Source organism: Sinocyclocheilus anshuiensis, unplaced genomic scaffold (genome assembly GCF_001515605.1).
Source record: "Sinocyclocheilus anshuiensis isolate Anshui unplaced genomic scaffold, SAMN03320099.WGS_v1.1 scaffold2464, whole genome shotgun sequence".
In the NCBI taxonomy this organism is placed as follows: domain Eukaryota; kingdom Metazoa; phylum Chordata; class Actinopteri; order Cypriniformes; family Cyprinidae; genus Sinocyclocheilus; species Sinocyclocheilus anshuiensis.
The window spans coordinates 48,832-53,240 of NW_015542484.1; the positions used below are offsets into that span (position 1 = coordinate 48,832).

Sequence of the window (4,409 nt, forward strand, 5' to 3'; positions counted from 1 at the left end):
TTCATTAAACGTTTATTATTCACATAACATTCACTCTCATCATCGGTAATCTTATACAATAAACACATTATCTCGCTCTTAATTCACTGTTTAAATAAGAGTTTTGTCAGACAGGTTGTGTTGCAGAGGTTTCCCATGGCTCTGGTTAGTCAGAGTCCGTAGGTGCACTCTTCTTCCAGCTGTCAACCGCGTCGTAAACGGCCTGCTCAAAGGTTTCATCCACAAGTTTCGTCCTGAGTTCAGTCAAGCCTTCCACTATGTACATCTCATCTCTGAGCTCACACAGAACAGTGTCGACAACACCCTGAATTCTTTGCAGATGCGGGGTTAAACCGAACTGCTTCAAGGTTCGGGCCAGAATGAGTTTTAGATCAGGTTTAGACAGTTTATGCGACAGTTGTTCAAAACATCCCAGAAAATAGTACGCAGGTGCCTCATAGAGACATGAATGTTGTGTTTGCGAAGGATGATCGACCTGACAACTATAACAATATTTCTTCAGCTGTCTGTCAACCAGATGCTCCAGAATTATGGCAACAACAGCTTATGACCGGTCACACCGATGCAGCTGTCGACTGTGTCCGAGACGGCTTCAGAAGTTGTAGCGTCAGATGGTCCAGCGTGAGGAGGTCTGTACTTTGCCAGGAAAGTGAGACTATGGTAGCCGAGTTCTGTACAGAATTTGTTCACCCAGGTAGCATTGTCTGGCGACGTCCCCGGCGCGGATGCGGAGTCGTCGCATACAAAACTAGGAGGAGCTGAAGTGTTTTCTTGGGTCATGTTGGTGGCGATATCGCTTGAAGTGTATTTCCTCTGAGAGTACGGGGTCGTCTGTATTTAATGATTATAGAATGTAGGCGGAGCTACATGAACCCCTCTCCGACTGGACACGCACCATTCAGGGTGAAACAATCTCACTTTTAAGTTGTTGTATCTGTCAAACGCCTCGCACCACTTAAACAATTTGTCTATCTTACCGAATATGTCTTCTAACGCAGACACGTCTTTCCATTGAAACAAAAATTTAATGGTATAGTATTTGAGATGATCCTCTTCTGTCTGGCGCCGTCCCCGGTGCGGATGCGGAGTCGTCGCATACAAAACTAGGAGGAGTTGTATTTTCTTGGGTCATGTTGGTGGCGATATCGCTTGAAGTGTATTTCTTCTGAGAGTACGGGGCATCTGTATTTAACGATTATAGAATGTAGGCGGAGCTACTGAACCCCTCTCCGACTGGACACGCACTATTCAGGGTGAAACATTCTCACTTTTAAGTTGTTGTAGCTGTCAAACTTTGTCTGTCTTACCGAATATGTCTTCTAGCGCAGACACGTCTTTCCATTGAAAAAAAAATTTAATGGTATAGTATTTGAGATGATCCTCTTCAGATATCGGCCAAGCGCGTTCAGGTAGGTCCGAGCTGTGGTCGCTACAAAGTACATAAAACGTAATCATCAGCGTACTTGTTAACGTGATCCCCGAGTACTCTGTACTGCATACCTGGAGTGATACCGTTCCACTCCCCTATGAACAGAGGGTCATCGCACCCGTCTTTTAGATCACGCCAGACATAGTTGTAAAATAAACACCAATATTTTACAGTGAAAAACAGCTCAGGCTCGTCGCACGTGTCGTATGTGAACCTCTCATCATTGTCCACGGTACTCAGTCTGACCTCCCAGTTGCTCTTGTCAAAGTTGTAACTGCAAATAAGATTACCGGATAAATGAAACTCATACTTAACATTATCCAAAGGTTTGTGGAGGAATTTGGTCAGACACGGTCCATGTTTCAACTTCCTCGGTGCCAGAGTAAGATCACCCATAGCAAACTCAACACTCTTCTCAGGAGTTTTAGGTGATGATACCTCAGCCATTGTTACAGAATAATTTCCTGTTTCTTCAATTCACAAAAGCACCGTTTGTATTTTGCGTCTAGGTAAGATGTTATTCTCAACAGACCCCTTTTTAAACACACGTTACAACCCATTTGGGTGATTATCACTCCTCCGCTGTTAGGGGATGGGTTTGTAGGTGTAGCCTGACCTACGCGCCCCTGAGCTCATTCCGAGTTTTGACAGCAGCGTGTGAGAATGTATCAGCGTAAGATACACGGGGTCTTTTTTCTTTTGTTTAACTTGCGACAAACTCAAACTAGTTTTTAAATTGTAATGAATGATAGCATACAACATAGATTTTGACAAGTATCTTAACCTGTCGCTTAACGTTTTTTATTTTCTAACTGGTAACAAGCTCTAACTTTTAAAATTGTACAGAGAAAAACTGACGTATTGTTTAACGATCGTATCTGGAAGGATATTTTTTGTTTTAGATCACGGTGAGATAAGTCAGCATTTTTATTTTATTTTCTAACTTGTAACAAACTCTCAAACTTTTAAATTGCAATGTTACAAGATTTTGACTGTCACGTACTGTTTAACGAACGTATCTGATACTTTTTTTTTGTTTGTTTTAGATAGATGGTCAAAATTTTTCTTTTATTTTCTAACTTGTAACAAACTCTAACTAGTTTTTAAATTAACATACCTTAACTATTCGTCTAAACCCGTTTTTTACTCAATTTTGTCATATAGTCGACTATACTCTCTCTTGCAACCAAACAAAGAAATGTGAATGGTGTCATCTACTATCTGAACAAAATGACTAAATCTAGTGGAGAAAAGAAAAGGTCATTTAAAACAGTATATTTACAAAACTATTTTCTGTATTCATTAGAAACTGTACTTTTCTTGTAAGATGTTCTCTATTTTCTTAGTGATTTGGTCCCTTGAGTTACATAAGGGTTTTGTGCACGCATAAATCCTGTTTAAAGATTATGATTGAAATGTATCTATAGCTGTTCAAGAGCGTGGAACATCCTCAAACTTTACTGAATGCGTAGCTTTCAGTGCAGTGGTTAGATACAGTATGTTTCAGTTGTAATAGTTGTAAGTATAAAACAGCCAGACTTACTTTTCATGTTGACGGTTCATCGTATGGATACGGAGATGGTTAATTGTCCTAAAAGAAATAACAATTTAGTCAAACACTCTCAAGTAAAAATTTTCTTAATTTTCATTTATTTCTATAAACACTGAATGCTGACGGTTCTCAAAGAGAAGTACTCACCTTAAGACATATATAGTCCGACAAACAAAATGTGAACAGTGTCATCCGTAATCCTGATCATCTGTAAAATGCCAGTCACAATAGATCAAGAGGGATTTTCTTTATTCTCTATGCATTATGGCACTTTTCTTATAGGCCTCTTGAATTTACATGTGCATTTTGTACTCACATAATTCAGATGAAGATTATGTTTGGATATTATGTTTGGGGTCTGTATTGGGGAAAATCATGGACGATAATCTTTATTCTATATCTATTTATTTGAGTCAAAAATAATAACCTAAGGAAATGGTAATAAACACGAAAGACATGAAACAATGGCACTCATGCAAAAATATTGTATAATACATGTTGAAGCGTACTCACATGTTCCTTTCTTTTTTAGTAAGGAGCTTTGTATGGATACCTGGAGATCACCGTTAAAAACATATTAACATAAAACATTTGTAACCCATACTGGTTTTAACAGTGAAACTAGAATTAAGACATGTAGGCCTACTCAGTGAATGTTAAAAACCCCATGGAAAAGAATTTGAAATTAATAATTTTGAAAGAACAGCGATGTGTTATCTGTTGTAGTTAAAATTTGTCTGACAAAAGTGTCATTAATTCTTTGTAGAAATAAGAAAAGTAAAATCATATACATCATATACATATAGTTAATTATTTTCAGGAGGAATAGTTCAGATTCATTGCATTCAGTGCACCCTGCGGGGCAACATTCTTTGATGCTGCTGCTTTGTTGACATTCCTGTGACTTTAAACTGCTCTTTGGCAAGTGTTTGCGCTGTGTATCGGCCTCCTCCGTTAGACCAGTTTTTTTCTATGTGCATTTGTTTTGTTTATTGCTGATTTATTGATTCTTGCTTTGTGTTTGTATTTGTTCTTTAGTCTGTAATTGCTTTTGTGTTTCTTGTATTTTTGTTTCTTATGGTTTAACCCTCTTTCAGTGTGATTTTGCTTTATCTATATTTCTTTTTTTCTTCTGCTTGACCTGGGTTTGTTTGTATTGTTTTGTTGTTTACTTTATTGGTATATTTATATGAAATTGTAGGGAACAGCTACCTTTATTGGTATATTTATATGAAATTGTAGGGAACATCTACCTCGATTTGATGAGACATTTTTAACCTCATAGCAGGTGTCTTGATTTTCTTTTGGATTTTGCATTTAAGTCTTAAGCATTGTACAGTTGTTAGCATTATTTATTTTGTTTTGAGATTATTTGGTTAATTTTGTCTTCTATTGCAGGAACCGAGGCTTCCAGGCAGGCCGCTAGTA

General features: G+C 37.9%; 1 long non-coding RNA gene across 1 annotated transcript; it reads right to left on the reverse strand.

Moving 5' to 3' along the window:
- Window positions 1-2,780: 2,780 nt before the first annotated feature.
- Window positions 2,781-3,557, reverse strand: LOC107693998 (uncharacterized). Its single transcript, XR_001634812.1, has 3 exons — window positions 3,495-3,557; window positions 3,129-3,189; window positions 2,781-3,020 (listed from the first exon to the last, which is right to left on the reverse strand). It is a non-coding gene; the product is annotated as an uncharacterized LOC107693998 (long non-coding RNA).
- Between the last annotated feature and the right edge of the window lie 852 nt (window positions 3,558-4,409).